This window comes from Macaca thibetana, chromosome 8, assembly GCF_024542745.1.
Source record: "Macaca thibetana thibetana isolate TM-01 chromosome 8, ASM2454274v1, whole genome shotgun sequence".
Classification (NCBI taxonomy): domain Eukaryota; kingdom Metazoa; phylum Chordata; class Mammalia; order Primates; family Cercopithecidae; genus Macaca; species Macaca thibetana.
The window spans coordinates 122,962,530-122,986,594 of NC_065585.1; positions in this window are offsets into that span (position 1 = coordinate 122,962,530).

Sequence of the window (24,065 nt, forward strand, 5' to 3'; positions counted from 1 at the left end):
AGCATCTCTTCCTTAAACATTTCTAGCATTTGTGAATGCAAGGTTGCTGTGTACTATGCTGGGAGCAGGTAGAGGTAGAGATATCAGAGACACAGGGTTGTAAGTGGACAACATTATTATGCATCTGTTGATTCCTAAGAATGTCTTAAGGAACTTCTATGTGCCTTCTTGTTCTTATCAAATGATGAAGAAAATCCATGAGCTAAGCACAGCACTCCTGCCCTCCTTGATCTAACCAATGACTTAGAAGTGGAGATGAATGAAGTCCAACATTTTATGCAGTAGGATTTCTGAGAAGAAAAGACAGGGGTGAGCTGGACACAGATCCACAAAGGATATGACACTTTAAGTTTTCAGACAGAGGCTAGGAAAAAATGACATTTTAGAAGAAGATGAGGAAACAGCCTACACAAAGATGCAAAGGTGAGGCTGAGCACAGCTCATCTTCCAGGCAATGAGGGAACCCACCTGGGAACCTGAATGGAGTTAATAGGTTGGGCACCAAGTGACAGAAAACAGGCTTAGCTGGGTGGTACAGACGACTATAGGGCTAAAGAGCCAGGCCCATGGGCTGGACTTGGTGCAGCAGCCAGGACCTAGAGGGAGGGTAAAAGTCCTAGCATCAGAGCAAGATGCTGGAAGAACTGGGTTTGATGTCTGGCTATTACTTTAGTTTCCCAATTTATTAAAACAAGAATTTGGACTAGGGGACCTCTCATGTCTTTCTCAGCTCTTTCTCAGATGCTCAACTTGGAATCTCTATAAGTCCTTCCAGAAGCACAGCTTTGGCAAATTTATGCCTGTGCAAAATAGGTAAGAGGGAGGCTGACTAGACTTACTGGAAATGCCTCCAGCGATAACCGCACCTGCAGAGGCAGCTTGTGATAGCAGTAACAAGGCAGACCAGGAGTCAGAAGGCTTGGATGTGTCTCTTATTTCATAGCTGCATGAGCTTGGATCAACCACTTCATTTCTTCAAATACCAGCTTTTCATCTGTAGACTCAAAATACCAATGAATACCCGTCTCCCAAAGCTGGAAGCATTCAATGGGAGAGCATCCCTGGAAGTGCATGAGTGAGTTCTCAGTAGAGGCCCACTGCCCAGTAAGTGTGCAATGCAGGTGCTGTTGTTAGACCAAGTGACAGCAATCACAATGGTATTTGTCTTATAATGCACTTATGGGTGGAACTCAGGATGCTGACTACCCACCAATGTACCCACCACCAGAACAGGGCCCCCCTCATTAATGATGTGCTATTGTTCTTTTCCACTCTGCTAACCCCATTGTTGGCAGTGACATGACAGCCAGCCTATGCAGGGGCCTCCTGTCTGGTGACCATGCAGAGAGCTAGAGACAGTGATTAATAAATGCCCAGTATGCCAACCCTTCTAAGGAGGGTGCTGCTGCCCCAACATTAATATGCATGGACTGCTGGGACTGATTTCAAGCCAGGAATGGGTGAGAGGACATACTGGGCTGGCCCAAGCTGAGAGCAGCAGGCAGACTGGTCACCGGGGAGATGCGACAAACTCTGCTCTGCTCTTCGCCGGGTGGAATGGAGCGGCGGCTTTCATCAGCAGTGCCATCAGTCCTGCTGTCACCCGGCAAGACAGGCTGGCAAATGTGAACATAAATACATCCCCCTCTTGCCTCACCTCGGTGCCCTGAGGAGCTATTAGAGACTTAAAATTACCATTCCAGCAAAAGAGGAGAGAGAGAATTGAGGGGGGAAGAGGCTGGCTGTGTTTGTTAACTTGGGAGCATGGCTGACTCCAGTAGGAGCCCACCCTAGGGAGGAGGTAGAGACAAACTGGGTTTTCAGAGATGCAGGAGCGACATCTTCAGACCTGCCCTGTTCCTTCTTGCATCCCTTGTAGGGCTCCTGCCTTGCCCATAGGCAAAAAGACTCCCAGGCATCATTTCACAGTTCTCTGTGATTCCAGAAAATGGTAAAGGCATCAAGTCTTGACCCCACTCCCACCCCTGTACCCTAAGGAGGTAGGGTGGAGCCTGAAATCACACAATTAGTCCTCTGTCTCTAAGTCTTTGTAAATCTTACTAGTTTAAGGTAAATGTTTGTTTTACTTGAATGAATAAATGCTAGATGTTTAGAAAGTATTTGGCTACTGATGATTGATTGGATCAAGCTGGGCCCTTTAATCCCCGTAAATTCTCCAGAAGACATCACCTGATGTGCTGCAGCAGTTATTTACACCTAGATATCCTGACTTAGGTGCAGGCTTGGGTGTGGGAGGGAAGTGCAATGCACACGACTCTGCATTGTGGGCACCCACAGACATCACCAGCTCCGCCTGCTGCCTGCTTGTTCCACTTGGCTCTGGGTCCCTCATCATGCATTCAGGCCACAGGTGTTGACTGACAATCTCTGCTCCACCTTGTTCTGTACATAGGGGAGAGAGAACAAGTGAGGTGCAGGTGTGTCCTGACCACACTCACACTTGCAAGGGGAAGTCAGAAAGTAAGGAAACAAACAGGACAGTGACAAGTCTTGATAAGCCCCCAAACTCATGTCTTCCTCTCTGCAGATTGGATTTTCTCCCCAGACCCCAAGAACAGTTAAAACAACACAAGGAGAAGTGGTATCTGTCTTTCTAGGGTTCACCGCCAAACTGGCTAGGATTTCCTAGAGTTTATCGTTAAACTGGTTATTACAGATCAGGGGAAGTCTGCCTTCCCTGTGTAGGAGAGAGTTAAGAAGCTGGTCTTGGCCACGTGGCAGAGCCATCACCTGGAAAGGCCAGACCATCGATGTGAGTTTGGAGTCATTTCATAGGCTAAATGATGTTTAATTAAGCTCCTCTTGAAATTTGGTCAACAATTTCAAAAGGATGGATATGGACTGAGGCCTAAAGTGGATTTCCTTTTCCCTGCTTGTGAGGTAATCAGCTCATTACATAGATGAGAAACCCAAGCCCTGGGCCTCATGCTTAGCAGGGGCCCTCACTTGGTTTAATGTTTGGCAGCCACCATCTTGAAATGTTTAATACTTTTGGACAAGGCGCCCAGCATTTTTCTTTTGTACTAGGCCCTACAAATTATGCAACTGGTCCTGCTTTTCAAGGATTGCAGAGAGCCTGGCTTCAGGGCCATCCACTATCTTTCAGAGTCCCACTCCCCTCCTCTAGAATATGGGGTGGTGTTTACTTAAGTCTCCTTCTGGCCCTGAGATGCTGGGAAGGAGTCTCTCAATGTCAGCTGCAGGCTGAGTCTCTTTTACTTGGAGATCAAGTTCTTGAGAAGGGGCAGCCGAAGACCAGGGCAAGCAAAGCCTATCTCAAACCCCACTCCTTCTACCAGAGGTGCTTGCATAATCCCTGCATCTCTCCACTTCCTCTGAGGTATCAGGAGGTTGATGGGAGCAACTGAGTGGACAGGGATCCCAATGTCTTTATCAGGGGAATACAATGAAAAACAAAACAAACTCAAACAAAATCCCCCTTTTGTTCAGAACCCTTCACCTCCTGAGCTGAATGGCGTCTACGAGGGAATAAAGCAGATCAAGATTGAAAGAGGAAGGCAGAGAACCATGGTTTATTACTTCACACCTTTCCGTCTGATCGGATTCTTCTGAAAGCTGTGAAGCAGGTTCTGTCAAGAGGACGACTCCGGGTTCTAGATGCATTTAATTTGGGCAAATAAGGCAAGACAATCTTGACTGTGTGGCACTAACAAGTGACTCCCATATCTCAGTGATTAACCAACCAAGGTATATTCTCCTTCACCTGTGTCCAGTGAGGGCTTCTGGGGCATTCTTCTCATTCGGGTTTCTCAGGTCTCAGCAGGGGCTCACATAATCACTGCAGGAGTGGAAGGGGACCAGGCAAGGTGTACTCCAGATTCTAGAACTTCCACTCAGATGTGACATATGCAATGTCTGCTCACATGTTATTGGTCAAAGCAAGTCACATGGCCATAACTTTTATTGCAATCCTACCATGTGTCCAGAAGGAGCTAGAACTAGAAATAATTGGTGTCTAAAACCAACGGCTACCACATGTGTCAAGACTGAAGATTCCACTTCCCTACTGTACCTGGCATCATTCAAAAAGGAAAAGGACAAAATTCCACCATATGTGAGCTAAACAAAGTCTTACCTTTCTCCTCTTTCTATAAAAAGAGCTTAAAGTTCCCTAGCACCGTCAGTGACTGAGAACCAAATGAAATAACAGATGCAAAAATAAAAGATATTTCTCATTGAATAGTAAGTGCCAGGCACTGTTGTAGTGCTCTAATCCTCATAACGGGTATGGCAAGGGTCAACCATTAGCCTCGCTTTTCACAAATGTGGAAACTGAGGCATGGAGCATTATGTAACTAGTCCCAGATCACTCTGGAAGACTAAGCTTTGTTTGTTTGTTTGTTTGTTTTTGAGATGAAGTCTTGCTCTGTCACCCAGGCTGGAGTGCAATGGCACGACCTTGGCTCACTGCAACCTCCACCTCCTGGGTTCAAGTGATTCTCCTGCCTCAGCCTCCCAAATAGCTGGGATTACAGGCATGAGCCACCACCCCCAGCTACTTTTTGTACTTTTAGTAGAAATGGAGTTTCGCCATGTTGGCCAGGCTCATCTCAAACTCCTGACCTCAGGTGATCCACTCACCATGGCTTCCCAAAGTGCTGGGATTGCAGGTATGAGCTACCATGCCCGGTCAGGAAGACCCAGACTTTGACCCAGGCAGCCCGTTCTTAAGTGTTGTGCTGTGAAGGAACCTATATGCCGGGAAGCTTTACAATGTGGAACTTCCAGACGCCGTGTTTTCTGAGCCTGGACCAGGAAAGATGCACTCACCCCTTCTCTTTCTGGCTTTGCTTGATTTGTCAGAGGCCTCCAGGAAGACATGGAAGCATCATCACTTTTCCCCAGTTCCCCACACTGAGAAACAAGTATCTGGAGATCCCCTGCCCCTGGTCAGATCTCATCAATCCGTTCATGGGCTCAGAGGCCAACACAGGGCTGCCTGAACACTGAAATCTCCCAGATACTAAGAAAAGAAAAGCAACTTTCCACTTCCGTATTCCCTGCACCCCATCACCCCATCAGCTGGAGAAAACCAGCCAAGGGTAGAGCCTCGTTCCTCACTCCCTCCTTCCCCAGGTTTCCCCGGTGGCACTTAGGAACTACACATGTCACATCTCTGGGGCCACATTCTGTAAAATAACATCTGTCATTGCCGGCAGCCATCAGTGGGGCTGGCACGCGGTGGCTCACTCTGCCGCTCAGACATGGCTCCAGAAGGGAGGGCACCAGAAAAGATGCCTGGGAAAGTCTCTTAGGGGCCAGAGCCTCAAGGGTGTGAACGATGAGCCCAACCAGGAAACGAGGCCAGCCTTGTTCTCAGGATGCTCCAGAAGGTGGAATTGTTCTCATCGGCAGCTGTGCGCTGTGTCCACCCTGCCAGTGAGCTCCTGTGACGCAGATCTTCACCTTCCCTACTCCTGCCACCCCAATGTGCCTAGATCAGTTACTGCTGAGCACAAGTCCCATTTCTAGAAAATGGGCGATGATGAGGGAGAGAAGATGTGTATGCCTAAAAGCATAAGCCAAACTTCACAGTCTCAGCCCATAATGCCCAGAGTAATCCCCCCTGCCGCCAACACACACATAGAAGAAAAGACCATAGAAAGGGTAAGAATTCCCCTATTTGGCAAGATTTGAGGGCCACCCGCAGTTCTGCCTCCTCCTACACGTAAAATTCAACAACTGGGTCCTCAGAGACCTTCCTTTGAGTGAATGATTGCCTTCTCTCCAGATGTGCTTTTTCAAAATACAAACTCTCTCATTTAATTTCCCCCAACCCAGTTTAAATAAGCTATCAGTTGTCTCCCCTTCCATCGGGTGGGCGTGGTTCAGGCAATATGAGAGTTCTGGAGGAATTTTGGGGAAAGGGAAGAGAAACGGCCCTGGAGTAGAAAAAAGGCTCCGAGCAGGCTGAACACCTCCGGTTTAGGATGGGAAAAAGCATTCCTTCCAGGGACACAAGCATGTTCCAGAAATCACCTGACAGAGGCACCCTGTAAGGTGCCTGGAAAGTATCTAGTCTGGTCCCTGCATTGAAAGAGGAGAAAACTAAGGTGCAGAGACATCAGCTAGATCACTGCTCTTGGTAGATGAGAGCCTAAGTCTGACTTCCTGGATGAGTGGATATAGCTGCCTCTGGGACCTCAGGCACCTAGAATGGAAATCTAGAGAGGGAGGCTAAGATCAGGGCTCAAGGACTCCTCCTGCTACTCCAGGCGCCTGTCACAGTGGCTATACACCCAGTTGCTTCCCAGCCACATGGAGGACGGATCCCATCCAGCCCCAGGCCTCCCCGAGAATGCAGAGGCAGAGCCTGTGAGGGCCTGGTCCAAGTACCAGCTTCTGGGCAGCCCCTCTGTGGGTCTGCAGTGACCGGAGAGGGGTCAATTGGTGGCTGACCAGCCTGGGTCATTAATCTCATTAAGTCTGGCAGCTGGTGGTGGGAGCAAGAAAAGGAGCCCGGCTCCAATCAAGAGGGGATTTCAGGGCTCCATTTAACCTAACTGGGCCAGCAAAACCGCGCTACAAAAAGCCAGGCAAGACGCCTGTTTTGCTCCACTGCTCGCTTTGAAGTCTTGCCTCATCGAGTTTTTCAACATGAGAAGCAACCATTTGGTTGCTCATATTTAATGTGTAACACACGAGATCAAAGAGCAGATAGAGATGGGAAACATCGGGCCATAATTAAGAATTACTCTGAGAGCCTGGCTGGCTCCCCTCCTTTCCCCTCCCCATGCCAGCCCCTGCTCATTCTAAAGCCCCTTCTTTCATCTTTTCCTCAGGCTCCTCCACTCTCCCCATCTCTACTCATCACCTCTCTTCCTTCCCACCTCTTCACCTCTCCCTTCACTGGCCTTTCACATTTCATCACCTCCTGCAACAACCACCATTACCCACCTAGCTCCTGCTGTCTCCCCCAATCAAACCTTCCACATCCTTCCAGAAACTCCCTCCCCTCCGCCTGTCTCTCCCTTCCTCTCTTCCTCCCTCCCTTTGCTTTCTGCCATCTCCCCTTTCACCTCCTTTCCCCTTCTTTCCCCTCCTCCCTCTCTCTCATTCCCTAGTCTTTTGCACCCTTTCTCTCTGCCTGCTAGTGGAGTCACCATGACAACAGCCTCCATGACAATTACAGCCCAGGCAGCAGTACCTCTTCCCATGAGGGACTCCAATACTCACTTGGAATTTGCTCCCTGATTTCTTGGCCCCGGCAGTGTATTTGCCTTACTCCCCAAGTTTCCACAAGGCCACAGGGAATAGACTTGGTAGCCAACCACAGCCCTGAAGATGGGAGAAAGCAAAGAAGGAAGAATGAAGCGTAGGAGAGAATGAAAGAGGAGAGGGGGAATTGAAGCTCTCAGCTTCCTCCTCTCTGGTGGAACAGAAAGGACTCCAGCAAGCAAGAAGAGGGATTGCAAAGGCTGGGGAGATGGGGCTGGGTTTGCTAAACCATATCCCTTCTCCTATCCTGAGGCCTCTGCAGAAAGGAGTTGTTTCCTTCAGGTCAGGAGAAAACAAAAGGGATGCAATAGCATAGTGTGATGGGTGCTGCAACTTTCTGTTTCACCACCTGGGAGTGGAATCAATACAACTCCGAAACTGAAACTGCTTTGTGTGGTTCCTAAAACTCTTAACACTTGGTAATTATACCTTGGCTAGGAATGCAGTTCCTGTCCACATGTGTATGGAACATCTACTTCATATGCAATACAGAGCAGTCGGCAGCAGAATGCACAGAACACAACACATTGTGACCAAAAAAACAAAATACAGGTAACTGAATACCTACTACTAAACACTTAAGACTCAACTATATAAGTAGCAGATCAAAATAAAGAGATGCAAAGAGACATAACACAACTAACTTCTTCACAAAGTAAGAAATAAGCTAATGGACAGCACCATCCCTTGCTCACCTGGCTCTTGGGGCTCAAGAGAGTTAATATGGTTTGGCTCTGTGTCCCCACTCAAATCTCACCTCGAATTGTAATCACCATAATCTCCTTGTGCCAAGGGAGACACCAGGTGGAGGCATAAGAATCATGCAGGTGGGTTTCTCCCATGCTGTTCTCATGATAGTGTGTTCTCATGAGATCTGATGGTTTTATAAGCGTCTGGCACTTCCCCTGCTGGAACTTCTCCTTCCTGCCACCTTGTGAAGAAGGTGCCTTGCTTCCCCTTGGCCTTCTGCCATGATTTTAAGTTTCCTGAGGCCTCCCCAGCCATGCTGAATCGTGAGTCAATTAAACCTCTTTCCTTTATAAATCACTGAATCTCGGGCAGTTCTTTATAGCAGCATGAAAATGGGCTAATACAGGAGTAGAGCAAGAGTGTGCTCTGGAAGGCTGAGTAAGGCCTGAGGAGGCAGACAGAGGAGCTTGGAAGGTTGGCCCATGTAGACCAGGACAATCACTTAGCCACATCATGAAAAGGCTTGGATGCCAGGCTAATTAGTTTCGACCTTATCTGGTAGTTTTCGGAAAAGCATTGAAGATGGATTGCAGTTACTTAACCTACATACTAAAAAGTCCAGCACGTATGTAATTCGTTTTGTAAAAAGTGAATGTCACTGAAAGATAGGAATGGGAATACTGTGCAGTAGGTGGGGTGGAGGCGAGAAGGGGAGTCCTGATGTGGCTACATGTGGATGTGACCCCCTCAAACTATGCAGGTTGGAGCCTGCTGCTCTGCTGACATCATTCACTCACCAGCCCTCGTCCGGTGGCACAATCACTCAGCCACTCAGCCTGCTTGCAGCAAGACCTGCTGACTCCCTGGCTGTTGTTATGCCATCTTCCTGCTTCATGCTTGAGGTTAGATTGAAGAGATGAGGTTTTGCTTGAAAAGTTTATTTTCCTTTCCCAGATGCCTTGGATAGAATAATGAGAATGTGAACTTGAGAACTCAAACCTTGTAAAGGCCTATAGTATCTTGTTCACAGAGAATACAATCAGTGTGGTTATATAAATTTCAATCACAAAGCAGATGGAGATGAAGGGAGGTCATGCCAGCTTCTCTGAGAGGCTGAGTGATGTAGCAGAAAGGAAGTAAACTAGGGGGGCAGTGTTGGGGCCTTGGTGTGCCACCTGCCAGCTGAGAGACCTTGAAATAGCAGGTAATCTCACTTCCACATCTATACCATGGCCAGAATCAAACAAGTCCTGTTCATCTCATGGGGCCACTTCCAAACCTGAGTGAAATAATAGATCCAAATGCCTTGAGGTGGCTGAAAATACTTTTGGACTTATGGAATCCCCACATGTCTCGCGGCAGTGGCGGTGGCGGTTGCGATGTGACCCTTAGGTGACCAAGACATCATGGTCAGAAGTCTGGGCTGAAAAGCTCCTCGGTGGTGTGAACAGATGTGATCCACTTGGATCTCAATTTCATCATTGGTAAAATGACAAGGTTGGACCAAAGTCACCTTTTCTCTAAAATGTAGAGCAGTGGAGATCATTTTAGAGGGAGCATAAATATAGTATTAGGTTACATTTAATCCTTAGTGAGAAATTGATCTCCTTTTCAATTATCATTCAATCCTTCAAGTCCCAGCTTGGTTCTGAGTTTTCAGTTAACACCTCTCTAATGTCTGCTAATTTACCTTTTCAAGGGAGAGAAGGCAGGCCTCAGGCTTAGAACCTTGACAAGCAGCAGTACCTCGCTAGAATTTAATGATATCACTGAGTTTTCATTGTATTTCCTTTTTTTGCCTTCTATTTATAGGAAGTGATATTGGTTTTACATTTACAGTAATAGTACAAAGTTTTTTTTTCTATACATATTTAAGTAAAAAGGCGACCGGTATTAAAGGAAAATACTGCATCAATAACTGCAGATGGAATGCAGATATGGCAGAAATTGTGGAGGCAGCAGGAATTGGAGAATTGCTGGGCCAGCTGATCCTTAAGACTCCTTCAAGCATTAACGTCACCTGATACTTTCACTTCACCTCCTCCTATGAGCTCCGTTTCCTACAGGGCTTGTCTCTGCCTTGGCAGTCAGTGAGACAACAATGATTTAGACTCTCAGGTGACCCACATTTAGCACAAGGGCAGCAGTGATAAACCAAGGAGGGCCTTAAGATGCTTCCCCAGTACATTCATGTGGGATCTCACATATGGCAAATAAGGAAAATGGACCCGCCCCACCTGCGTTTACATGATTTTCCCAGAATCATGCTCTTGATGGTGAGTCAGGGCTCCAGGTGAGTTTCTCTAAAGCCCTGATTCTCTCCAGAATCCCCTCCTGTTTCTGTACCCCCGCCCCCCAACTATTCCTGGCTACATATAACAACGGCAATACCAAAAGCCTCTTTTGTGTCTGAAAAAGTCAATGTAATTTCTTCAGTTCAGGGAAGTATCTGAGTCCTTCAGACCCAGCTGGGGGATGGGTATTACCCACCTTGCCTCAACAGGATAAAAAGAGATCCAGTCCCAGCCCTCTAGCCATGAACTCTTTCAGTGGGAATAGTAGACAGAGCAGGGGAAAAAGTTGTAATTGGCATTGTCCATTGACATCACCACTTCCATCTTAGGGAACCCTTTTCATCCCCTAAGACGGAATTGGACCAAAACCTTTTTTCAGCTCACCAAACTTTCTACAATCTCTTAAGTGAATCACAATGAAAAGATCATCTATTTACTCGTTTAACAAACATTGAGCATCTACTGTGCGCAAGGACCTAAAACATACGCCATGAACAAAAAGACTACGACCTCACAAGATGGATTAAAATTAAACACACAAGTGACTATAGCACAGAGCAGACTGTGATAATAAAGATTATTATTAGACATAATTATAAAATGCACATCGATGAAGATTTTACCATGTGCCAGGCACTATTCTAAGAATACTGTTTATGGGTTGTTTTCCAACATGCAGAACAAATTCTATGAAATACTAGTAATATGCCAATTTTTCAGATGAGGTGTCTATTAGATAAATAACCAGTTCAAGGTCAGTCAGCTTGTGACTTTGTGGCTATGTGGCAGAATCACACTCAAATCCACCTGACCCCAAGGCACCCACTCTGCATGCTAGAGCAGCATTCTGGACTAAGCACCTTTATTCACTATCTCACTTTTACTAATAGGCAGTGTAGCAATGCCATGAGAGCTCAAGCCTGGAAGTAGGCTGCCAGGCTTGAATCCCTGTTCTGCAACTTCTAGTTCTGTGACGTTGGGAAAGTTGCTTCAGTTCTCTCTGCCTCAGTTCCAGCACTAAAGAGGGTTTTGTTGTAATGGTTCAGTAAGTTAACACGTGCAGCATGCTTAGAAGGTTACTCAGCACGTGGTGTAACTGGATGAGTGAAAGCTGTTATTACAATGCTGTGGATATTATCAGTCCCATTTTACAGGTGAGGATACTGACCCTCTAAAAATGAGCTAGCTTATCTAAGGTCTTATATCTGCTGACTCTTTCCCTTATGTAAATCATGTGGTGTTTAGAAAAGAGGATAATTAACTACAATCCAAGGAAGAGGATAAAGGGAGTTCGGAGTCTGGAAAGGCTTCCCCCCCAACCCCCCCCCCCCAAGAAGAGACAATATGAGGAAACCACCATAGGGGAGGAATGCCAAGATAGCCAATGGCCAGGAGATTTGTGGGGCTACAATATGGGGTCCTAGGAATGGACAGTCATCTCATGACTAGGATGACACCAGACATGGCACACCTGAAATGCGCAAGCAGGAAGACCTAGAATGACACCAGACATGGCAAATTATTGAAGGCTGTGAACAAAGAAAGAGTATCAGAACCAGCAGCAGTGTGAGAGGTCACTAAAGGCTGAGAGATTAGACTCTCTTATACACTAACTTATTAAGAAGTTAGGAAGACACTGAATAGACTCCATTTTTAATAACATTTTTGTAGATAGGGACAGTAAAAAAAAACAGATTGGAATGTATTTAGATATTATCCATTCAATATAAATGTATTGAGCATCTGTTAAACACTAGACACCAGGGACGTAATATGTAGTGAGCAAGATGCAATCCCAGCCTTCAGGGAGGCAGAAAATCAAACAGGTAATAATAAGTGATAAGTGTGATGGAGCCATATGGAAGCAGAATCTGACCTAGATTGGAGGGGTCAGAAAATACTTCCTGGAGGAAATGACATCTGAGTGATGAGGAGGAATTAGCCGGAAGGAAAATGTAGGCAGGTTGTATTCCAGGATAAGGGGATAGGCCCTGAGGCATAGCAAGTCATGGCTTCTTCAAGAAGCAGAGTAAGGTGGTGGGGATTGGATAGAGCTGGAGATGGGATAAGAGATGTAGCAAAGCTAGATCATCTAGGACCTTTTAATCAGCATTAATGAATTTCTATTTTATCATAGAGATCAAGGGGAGCCATTGAACAGTTCCATAAGATCAGGTTTATTATTTAGAAAGACCGCCACTGTGCGGATTGGAGGAGGCAAGAGATTGCAGGGAGACTCAGCAGTGGGGTAGAGTAGTAGGTCTTACTAGAGAAGATAACAACTTTTATAGGGACATAGTGATGAAAATAGAAAAAAAATGGATAGGATTTAAAATAAGTTTAGAAGGTAAAACTGACAAGATCTGGTAATGACTGGATGTCAGGGGTGAGCAGGAGGAGAAAGGGTGAGTGAAGTCACTGGTCAGATGGTCCTGCCTCATCAGAGACATTGAGTCCAGGCAGAAGCAATAGGAGCTGGTATATCAGCATTCCATTCTCCAGAGAAACACAGCTAAGATGTATATATTTATTTTAAGAGAGAGATTTATTTTAAGAAATTGGCTCACAAGATTATAGAGGATGGCAAGTCTGAAATCTACAAGCAGGAAGGGTCAAGTGTTGCAGTCTTGAGTCCAAAGATCATCAGAGGCAGAATTCCTCCCATCTCAGTGGGCCTCACAGTTTTTTCTTAACACTGAGAGCTGGTTTAAGATGAGACCCACCCCCATTATGCAGGGTAAACTGCTTTACTCAAAGTCCTCTACTGCAAATGTTAATCACATCTAAAAAAAAATACCTTCATAAAAACATCTAGACTGGTGTTTGGCCTAACAACTGGGCACCATAGCCTAAAGAAATGCGCATGTAAATTTATCATGGGTAGAAAAACCATTTGGTTTTAGATCATCCCTCACAGTGGAGCATCCTAAGGAGCTGTTGGCAAGGTTGATTCAAGTTCACAAAAGAAGTCATTGATTTGGAGGGGTCTTGTTCCTAGAAGCAGCTATCAGAGGAACTATGCCTTTGTGAGCAGCAGTGAGATAAGGGGAAAAAATAGGACAAAGGATGTCGACCCTATCCAAGAAGGAAGAGAAGCCAGAGAGGAAAACTAACGCCAAGGAAAGAGCCTTTCAAACAGGAAGACGCAGTTAGAGAGTTGTGGGCTAAACAGAGTGGGACAAGAGCACTCAGAAAATTGCATAGGGTTTGCATTTTTCAGTTGCTGATTCAACAAGTTTGAAAGAGAGTGAATATGAGCTCCTCCCACGTGCCAGGCAGCGTCTAGACAGTGTCTCGTCAACTGGCCACAAGTTCCCAGGCAGATTCTTGCATTTCCTGCTATCCAGAATTTTCTGCTGGTGCACCACGCATGCTCATGGCTCCCAGGAAGTCTTCTAGGTCAAGCATGTCCAAAGACAGTTCTTCTTTTCTAGAGGGTGTCCACGGGACCCAGTGGACTCCTGCTGTGTTAACTTGAACTTCTGAATGTGCTCTACACATTTTATGCATGTAATTGACTATAATTTCTCCGAATAGAACTGCTGGCTCCTCAGGTGACAGAGATTGTTCCTTTTATGCTGTCAGAGCTCAGCACCCTCCCCCAGGCCACTTACACACTCCTCAGAGCCTGGCAGAGGGATCTGCATCCAGCAGGTCCTGCTCAAATGACTGGCTGACCCACGCCCTTCATGATCAGCTGCCTCCCAATGCTCCCCTCCCCAGGCTGCCTTCTCAGCTGCTGCCCGAGTGACCACTTTCATAATCACAGGCAGTATCACCTTCCTTCTCTGCCTCCATTCCTTTGCAACATCACCTCTGTGAAAAGAATACATCTAACTCTCCAGTGCATCTTATAATACCCCTTCAAAGTCTGGCCCGAGCCTCCTCTTCTCCAGGTTTATTGATTCAACATTCTTTCAACAAATATTTACTGAGACACAGACAGTGAAGATAAACGACAACAACAACAAAAACGCCTGCTCAGATGGGCTAACATTCTGGTCAGGGGAGAAAGAAATAAATGAATAAATAGCGGCTTTCATTTCAGAACAAGTGAGGAGAGAATAGATAGGAAGTGGGCACCACTTCACAGGGACAGGAAAGAGAGCCACCCTGGAAAAGCGGCATTTGAGCAAAGACTGAGAGGAAGTGAGGGTGAGAACTTTGCAGTATCTGCAAAGTGGAGTTCAGGCAGACAGAATTTATTAGTAAAGGCGTACAGGTGGGGTACTTAGAATGGTTATTTCATCCTCTGAATTCTCCTTTTATTTAGAGTGGTTGGAAAGCTTACATACAACTTTACTTTCCAGAATCCATTGCCATTGGGGACTGGGTATAAACGATATTGCCAGTTATCTACACTTGCATGAGATTTGCCCATTACCTGCCCTTGCAAATCTTCAGAGCCACTTCTTCCAGGGTTGCTGACGGCTGCTCTGCTCAAGGAAGTTCTGGTTCTACAGTCACTGTCCTGCAACCTCCCAGAGTCCAGAGGTTGCTTTGGCAGCAGCTGCTGCCTCTCATGCAGCATCTTCCCACAGCCAAATCTCCAAGAGAACCACTGCCAGCTCCTCTGGTTGTCCCTATAGGCTTATGGGAAATGAAGACTTCCTCCTGGGCCAGTTCCTGCGGCTCACCATGCCTTTTTGGTTCCCCTAAATCTGCCCATATTTTCTTTAATAAACGCCCTTGAAACAGGGCGTGGTGGCTCGTGCCTGTCATCCCAACACTCTGGGAGGCCAAGGCGGGTGGATCACCTGAGGTCAGGAGTTCAAGACCAGGTTAACCAACATGGAGAAACCTCCTCTACTAAAAATACAAAAATTAGCCAGGCCTGGCGGTGCATGCCTGTAATCCCAGCTTCTCTGGAGGCTAAGGCAGGAAAATCACTTGAACCCTGGAGGTGGAGGTTGCAATGAGCCAAGACTGGGCCATTGCACTCCAGCCTGGGCAACATGAGCACAACTCCATCTCAGAAAAAAACAAACAAAAACACTCGTCAATTACTCTCTAGGAGCAACGTCTACTCCTTGAGTAGGTGTTAGTCAGAGAAAAGGTATAGACTGACCAACGAGTGGTGTGGGGAGTCTGCCCCCTGAGAGGTCAGTGCATGTAGAGTGAATTGGTTCAAAGGAGTGAAGGGGGTTTGAGGAACTGAAAAGGAAAGGAAATACTGGGGTACAGACACCAAGGGGTGAACAACATCAGATGCGATTGGCAGGGTCTGATGTGATGCTGCAGGACTGGGGAGATTACAGAGACAGTGATGACCAGCCAAACCAGGAACCAGGCATCCGATTCTGCACACAACGCTCATTCCAATTCTGTCTCATCGTAACTCCTGGTTTCTGTTCTCTTTGCATGCCTCCTTCTTTCTATAGCATCCTCCCTTTTTCTTCCTTTGTACATTTCCCAGAAATCCCACAGTGACGAGTGGGTTTAAAGAGCCACCTGGAAAAAATGAACATAGGACCCAGATTTCCCCAACATTGCTGCTATCCTGATTTGTCACATGGCCAGGAGAGAGGATTCTGAAGCTTTGAATCCCTCCTGCAGTATCTTAGGGAGAAGTGTAGGAGATGTGGTTATGAAGTCCACAACATCATGAGGTCTGGTTGATTTCTTTCCCTTCTCCTGAGATGTTGAGGTACACAACTCTCACATCCCCAGGGACGGGCCTCACTGCTGAGGCAGCCAAAGCTTCTTCCCGAAGCTCTCTTGTTTTTCTAACTGTGCCCGCCACCCACAACTGCTCCTCTGAAGTGCCAACAGTGAGGTTCATCTCAGGTGTGCTTGATTCTGTTGCTCCTCCAGCTATTAAGGCACTTGAGCATGATGCTGTATTTCCTCAGAGTCTTAAGAGCTATCATCGAAACTGTTTGTAACAAAAAGGTTCCCAAGCTGCACTTAAAAGTCTAAATCTCGGCATTATCTGCAGAGACATTCAATGGAGTGTCAGTTAGTTAGAGAGGAGCTGTGTATTTTCAGAATGGAAACTCTCATTGATACTCCGCAAATCAAGAAGAGTCGAGGGGTCCCAGGAGCCCTGGGTTTGGAACCCCTCTTCTTTACTTTCCCCAATGTGACCGTGTTTTGAAATTTTTTCTTTGGTTGACTGGAAATCTCTGTAATTCAGCATCATTGCCATTTTAAAGTAAATTTGAACTCATGAAAAGTCTAAAACTGGGGAGTGTTAATGAGTGCAGTATATTCCTTTTAATGTACTTAGAGCCCCTCTCAATTTGTGATCAGCTGCACTGAACATGTAGGTATAATGTAGAATCTCGATAGTAGAGTTATGAGAAGAGAAGGTTCAGGGATTTTCAACATATTAATATTTATGTTCTTTAGGACCCTTCCCTGCAATCTCGATCAACATTTTTAGTTTTTCTATATATTTATTTATTTTGAGACAGGGTCTCACTCTGTCACCCAGGGTGGTGTGCAGTGGTGTGATCATGGCTGACTGCAGCCTCAACTTTCTGGGCATAAGCAATACCCTGACCTCAGCCTCCCAAGTGTCTGAGACCGCAGGTGCACACCACCACACCTGGCTACTTTCTTTTTTCTTTTGTGGAAACTAGACACCATTTAAGCCCAGGCTAGTCTCAAACTCCAGGGCTTAAACAATCCTGCTGCCTTGTCCTCCCAACTGCTAGGATTATAGGTGTGAGCCAACATGCCCATCCATTATCAACATTTTCTTCCACTCTTGCTAGCTAAATTCTGCTCATCCTTCTGGACCAATCTGAGCTCTGCTTCTTCTATCAAGATGGTTCTGTTCTCACTGATCATCCCTATCATGACTTGCCATTGAGTTTATTATCCATCCCACTCATTTGACTCTGAATTTTCAGAATAGTAGACTGATGGAGATTCACACACGATAACCTCTTCACGGGAGAGGTATTTTGAAAACACATGGGGGTATTCTTGGTTGCCACAATAATTACAGAGCACTATTAGCATGTGTTGGAAAGGGAACAGAAGTCTGACAGTGCTGGGCACAGTCCTGCAAAACAAGGAACTGCCTCATATCCTAGATAAATCTCAAGCTCCCCACCAGAAAACCAGAGACTCAATGCATGAATGCACACCTTGACATATGGTGGGACTTCACACCGAAGGTGTGTGTTCCAAGATGCCCTGCCACTCTCCCATCCCCTGTCACAACATCAGGCATTATTTTGACACCATGTTTATAAATAAGGCCCAGCTCATCTGTAAGAATATCCATTTTCCCTACTTCTGCATGTAGCTTGTAATTAGAGTTGGCACATTGTCCTTGCTTCAATTAAAGCTGTTTCCCACTTTCTCTTTTTATGTACAAGTAAGTCTAATCTGTTACTCGTTACCCTTACATGGGTTTTAGTTCTAGAATATGAGTATGTATACCTCTGCTCCTTTATTTCATGTACTTCCGGCACAGACTGCTTCTGATCTTCTCATTGTCTCTTAAATCCGAACTTATTCATTGTAAGTAGGTGCAACTACCCAAGTACTTCATTACGTCTTCTAGTGTAGCTATATCTGAAAATTTACATACTAAAGTGCTTGCTTTTTATTCCTTCTTTATATTATAGTTAGGGTATTATACTGATTTTTATTACATATCTAAGTATAAAATCTGCAAATTTCATTTCAGTTTGGTAAATGAGGCATTACAAATTATTTGTTATAAAAGGGATATTAAGTGCAGTAAGTTTGAGAACCGCTGATCTATTACAATCCCTCATTTTACAGAGGAAGAAAGTGAGGTACAGAAAGATTAAATGGCCCCATCACTAAGTTGTGGATCTGGAATTAAAACCCTGATCTTTCAGTCCAGTTCTCTTACTTTGTTCTCTAATTTTAGCTGGATAATGAGTCATTCTTATTTCTGTAGTAGGATTATACTCTCAGTCTCCTTGAGAACAGAGCCATTTTGCACAATGCTTTTTCTGCAATCATCACAGTGACTAACACAGCATTAGACATAGAGTAGTTACTTAATTCATACTTAATATGTCAGATTGAATGAAACTGAATTGCATTGAATTGAAATGAAATGATTTGGACTGAATAGTGGGGTCCTAGTGTTTTATGGCAAATAGTGGCATCCAGTGGGAAACAATCAGAGCCATCAGTTCTGGGCCAGGGAGCCACAGCTGGCACAGTTACGTTGGATTCCCCGTTACCTCCTCCCTGTCCCTTACCTGTTTCCAGGCTCTTGCCATGAACTGACTACATTTTTGCCTCCCCTTTTCCCATAGGTGTTGACCTGCTCAGCTCAGGGCCATTTTAAAGGCCTAGCAACATTCATCCCTGGCTGTCCTTCACCAGTCATATCCTTGGGATATAGGTCGATTCCAAACCTGAGACAAGTCCTCCAGGCCCTACAATATTTCCAGAGAAAAGGCTAAAAGTCAGTTGTGCCCTTTTCAAGTTTTTCAGGTTCCAAATTACTTCTTTTCCTGGCTTTTCTAAATGTGTTAAGAAAGTTGGTCTATGGTGAGATGCTTTGTTGACATGACACAGGAACTAATCCTACATGTCAGTGGGAATGGCATGAAAACACTGACTCAGAAGCCAGATTCCAGAGTGGATAAATTGTTGTATCTTCCTGGTGAGTGTGGATGTGTGTGTTTACACACACACATAAGCAGGAGAGAGAGACAAGACCCCACACCTAATTCAGCTGCCAGAATTGAAAATGAGTCCCAAGGAGGTGGGAGACTCATAAAGGAGTGCTAAGAAGTGTGGGCAAAACTGTGGAATCATGAAGGTTGTGACAGACAGTATTACCTGTAAGGAGGATATTATTTGGGACCATGGTAAAAAATATGCATCATGGCTCTAGACACCACACAGAGTAAGCTTATTAGATATAAATCTTGCTTTCCTATATGATATCCAACTATACAGGAACAAGGCACCATCAATAACAACAACGAGCACAATGCTCCCACTTTTGACTTAGATTTTCAAAGTTATAAGATTATCACTTCCACCTAATTACCAAGAGAAAACACAGTACTAATAGCCATTATAGAACTAATAACACCAAGAAATCTAAATGAACTAAAAATAAGAAAGAACTCTCAAGGCATTCCAGATCTTCCCAAGACCTCCGAAGACTGAAAGAATGGCAACAGGACTGAAAGCAAACTCCCAAGGTGCAGAGAGCAGTGGGCAGGACTTGACGGCAAAGAGAATGCATTAATGACCAAGGATTTGTCAGCCTAGTTGTAAGGCAAGGAGAGGCCTTCCACATATCTGAAAGCTGGTGGCTCAGCTGTGAGTCAGAGCCATATCCCCAGAACCTCACCTGTGCTGAGATCTCCATTTCTGATAAAACAGGAAAAGTGCCTATCCTGTCCTCAAGATATTTGAAGCCAGTTGTGAACTGAATAAAATTAAAACTACAACAGAATTATCTCAATCTAGTCTAACTCAGGTGAGACTGACTTAGCCCCCACTCTCACAGCATCACAGAAACACAGGTGTGCACCTTTCTGGAAGCAAACATTACTTCCTTCAGAATATAGTGTTCTTGGCCGGGCGCGGTGGCTCAAGCCTGTAATCCCAGCACTTTGGGAGGCCGAGACGGGCGGATCACGAGGTCAGGAGATCGAGACCATCCTGGCTAACACGGTGAAACCCCGTCTCTACTAAAAAATACAAAAAACTAGCCGGGCGCGGTGGCGGGCGCCTGTAGTCCCAACTACTCGGGAGGCTGAGGCAGGAGAATGGCGTGAACCCGGGAGGCGGAGCTTGCAGTGAGCTGAGATCCGGCCACTGCACTCCAGCCTGGGCGGCAGAGCGAGACTCCGTCTCAAAAAAAAAAAAAAAAAAAAAAAAAAAAAAAAAAGAATATAGTGTTCTTTTGTATGTAATGAGAGCACAAAAAGTTAAGAAAATGGTAATACAAAGTCAAAACAGGAACAGACAATAGAAAACAGTACCAGAGATGATCTAGATGTTGGAGTTACTAGACAGAGATGCTAAAGGGGTTATGATAAAAATCCTGAAGGGTCTCGTGGAAAGGAGAAGACATGTGGGAAGAGATGGGAAATTTCAGTGGAGACACGGAAGCTATAAAAAAGATCCAAGTCAAAATGCAAGAAATAAAATCAATATTGGAAATAATTTATTAAATGGATTAGCAGAAGACTGAACATGGAAAGGGCAAAGATCAATGAACTTAAAGACACATCAATGGAAAGTGTTCAGATGAAAACACAAAGACAAAATGGGTGAAAGAAAAACAGAACAGAGCATCCCAGATCTGGCATACAATAGCAAATGTTTTAAACTATAAGTGATGTTATTCCCAGAAGAGACAAGGAAGATAGCGAAGCAGGAGAAACATTTGAGGATACAAAGGCTAATAAACTATTCAAAGGAATCAACCTGTAGATCTAAGAAGGTCAATCAACCCTAAGTAGGGTAATTACAAAGAGCCCCTCCACCCCAGGTACACTGTAATCAAACAGCCTAAAGTAAGTAGTAAAAAGCGATCTAAGAGCAGTCAAAGAAAAAAGACACATACTGGGGAACAGTGATAAAAATAATGACTGGCTTTTCACCATAAATAATGATGAACAGAAGCCAATGGAATGAGACTTTATTTACTTTTTATTAAGCTAAGTTTAATTTATTATTGAAGAAATTTTTTTTTATAAATTCAGTGTAGCCTAAGTCAATAGTGTTTGTTTGTTTTGAGACAGAGTCTCACTCTGTCACCCAGGCTGGAGTGCAGTGGTGTGATCTTGGCTCACTGCAACCTCCACCTCCCAGGTTCAAGTGATTCTCCTGCCTCAGCCTCCTGAGTAGCTGCGATCACAGGCAGGCGCCATCATGCCTGGTTAATTTTTGTATTTTTAGTAGAGATAGGGTTTCACCAATTTCACCAGGCTAGTCTCAAACTCTTGACTTCAAGTGATCCACCTTGGTCTCTCAAGGCACTGGGATTACAGGCGTGAGCCACCGTGCCCAGCCAACAGTGTATATACATTGTACCCATTAATTTACCACATTGGCCAGGCTGGTCTTGTCATCTACCCTGTCCCACCCCATCGCCCCACTGAGTTTCCATTGCCTATCACTCCACTCTGTTTACATGTGTACACAGTTTTTAACACCCACTTATAAGTGAGAACATGCAATATTTGACTTTCTGTGCCTGGCTTGTTTCACTTAAGATAATGACCTCCAGTTACATCCACTGGAATATTTATGGTGAATAAAGTGCTGAAAAAAAACTGTCAACTTAGAATTCTATAGAGTGAATATATATATTATATATAGTATGTTATATATAACATACTACATACATTTTTTGTAAATATATAATTACATTTAAAGTATTTAATACATGTTATATACCACATTAATATATATAATAGATATTTATATGTGAATACATAATCATATAATTATATGTATAATTACAATTATATTTATATACATAAACATATTTATATATTCCATATATAATGTGTTTTTATATATAAATAATGAAGTATACATCCACTGGGTAAAATTCTAAGTTGACATATAAATACGCCATATACAACATAAATGATTATTAACTTTTTAAAGCAAAAACAATAGCAATGAACCATGGGCTTGTAGCTTATATAATAATGCAATTTAGACAACACCAGCACAAAGTGTAAGAGGTAATGGAATTATACAATTACAGATTCCTCCATTCTCATAAAGTCGTACAATTTATAATTTTTGTGCTAACTCACAATGTATTATTGATACATTTTTTGAGAGAATGATGAATAATAAATTTCAAGAAGGGTTAAGGTGAGGTTTTCTCCTGCATTTCGTTCTACGTATACAAAGCCCACATTTATATTGTTAATCCAAACTGTATTTTATTTTCCTTTCTTTCTGGCCCAGTGGAACAGCAGAATTTAAAAACAGAATTTCTCAGCAACTTGTTTCATGATCAGCACAGACAGATTTACTGTAAGATTCCTAGGTAACATGTTGCAGTATTTGAGGTTGGGCAGCTCACGGCCCAAATCCTGCCTCTATCTGCACTTTGTGACCTTAGGCATGTTACTTAAATCTTATGAGCTTAATTATCTCATTTGTAAATTGAGGCCAATAATTCCCAATCCACAGGATCATAGAGAATTAGGTTAAATAAAATCATAGAGAAGCAAAGCACAGTGCCAGGCACATTTCAGGAAACGCCAGCTCCCCAGTCCCCTGCAAGCTCCAAATCTATGTGGCAACCAAGAAAATCTGATTGGATTCCGTATGTATTGGTTGACTTGGAACTTCTAGGAATTTGTCTTTATTCTCTTTATATAAAAGTCAAGGCCGGGCACAGAGGCTCGTGTCTGTGATCCCAGCACTTTGGGAGGCCGAGGCAGGCGGATCACTTGAGGTCAGGAGTTCGAGACCAGCCTGGCCAACATGGTGAGACCCTGTCTCTACTAAAAATATAAAACTTAGCTGGGCATGGTAGCACACACCTGTAATCCCAGCTACTTGGGAGGTTGAGGTGGGAGAATTGCTTGAACCTGGGAGGCGGAGGTTACAGTAAGCCAAGATAGTGCCACTGCACTCCTGCCTCGCTGACAGAGACACCACATGAGGGAAAAAAAAAAAAAAAAGTCAGGTAGTGGGTACAAAATAAGTAGGTAAAAGAAAAATTAACATTATTTAGGACTTAACCAGCCACACTTAAATGAGCCCTAGCAAGGACAATGACTCAGAAACAAGTACATTTTTCTGCAGATGCTTCTGAAGTTCTCAAGTACTTAGGGGTCAAATCTGGCAAATATACAGAAAGATTCACAAGTCCTAGAAAGCCTTGGAGCATGTGAGGGACGAAGGGAAAGTGGAAATATCCATGCTTGCCTCATTCTGCACAATCTGGGCAGGGCACTCAGCGGACATTCAGAGAGCTTCCTCCCTGCAGGGAGGGGAAGACTTTTGCAGAAGATCCAGGCAGGCCCATTTCTCTTTCTTTTTTTTTTTTTTTCCTCAAGACAGGGTAGCACTCTGTTGCCCAGGATGGAGTGCAGTGGGTTGATCTTGGCTCGCTACAACATCTGCCTCCTGGGTTCAAGTGATTCTCCCACCTCAGCCTCCCAGGTAGCTAGGACTACAGGTACGCGCCACCACACCTGGCTAATTTTTGTGTTTTTAGTAGAGACAGGGTTTTACCATGTTGGCCAGGCTGGTCTCAAACTCTTGATGTCAAGTCACCCATCCATCTGGGCCTCCCAAAGTGCTGGGATTACAGGAGTGAGCCACCACACCTGGCCAAGGCAGGCCTATTTCTAAGCCCCGTCTCTTCCATGTGTATGGCTCCAGGCAAAGTCCTTGACATTTCTGATCTTCAGTTTCTTCCACTATGGGAAGAGATCATAAAAACCCATCTTCTAGCGTTGTTGAAAGTAGTAAGATCAAACAAGTAAAAGAAAAGTTGAAATCAGGAGCTCTTTGGAGCAATCTGGCTAGCAGATGTACTTTGCTTAGCCTGCAGAATCCTGCATAATGTTTTCTATTTTTTGAATTATTGGCTAATTGCTTATAAGTAAGACAGTGCACATTTTAAAAACCTGTATTTCTATATGCTCTTGAAATACCAGAAGATCTTGCAACCTTATGCCTTTATTTCTGTAAGAAATTAACCCCTTAAAACTAAGTAGTAACCATTTCTTGTGTACAGAACTTATTTTCTCCAGATTGCTATAGACCTCACCATTCCTTATTCTCTCACTTATACTGAAATTCAATTCACTCTTTGATATTACCTGCCTGTCCTATGGAAACTCTTTTGCGCTAGGGATGTAAAATGTCTAGCTC